This window comes from Triticum aestivum, chromosome 4B (genome assembly GCF_018294505.1).
Source record: "Triticum aestivum cultivar Chinese Spring chromosome 4B, IWGSC CS RefSeq v2.1, whole genome shotgun sequence".
Lineage (NCBI taxonomy): Eukaryota > Viridiplantae > Streptophyta > Magnoliopsida > Poales > Poaceae > Triticum > Triticum aestivum.
Genome location: NC_057804.1, coordinates 652,997,220 through 652,997,563, shown reverse-complemented (window position 1 = coordinate 652,997,563; position 344 = coordinate 652,997,220). Strand labels below are relative to the sequence as shown.

The 344-nt window shown below is 39.8% G+C and overlaps 1 protein-coding gene across 1 annotated transcript in view; it reads left to right on the top strand.

Annotated features, from left to right (window-relative positions):
• Positions 1–283: 283 nt before the first annotated feature.
• The window catches only part of LOC123093892 (uncharacterized), a gene marked incomplete at its 5' end in the record, with an annotated part of 2,562 nt that continues 2,501 nt past the window's right edge, over positions 284–344 (top strand). The window contains 1 exon segment of the mRNA XM_044515960.1: positions 284–331.

The window sequence follows — 344 nt, the reverse complement described above, 5'->3', positions numbered from 1 at the left end:
ACTACAGTTCTAAGCAAGTGAGGAACAAATGGGACAAGTTAAAACGTGAGTACAACACATTCAAGAAGCTCAAGTTGCGCGAGACTGGAGGGGGGTGGGACTCTGAGAAAAACACCGTGAAACAAGATAATGAGTGGTGGAAAAAGGCGAGAGTTGTAAGTTCTCATGCTTATGTTTTCTCACAAAAAAGAATCTAAACTTGTCATGCTTTATAGACTAATATTGTCTTTTCTACAATATAGGACCTCCCAGGTTGTTTCAAGTTCAAGAAGCATGGACTCAATAATGAAGAAGGCTTGCACATCTTGTTTGAGGATATTAGTGTTGATGGAAGTGACCATTGG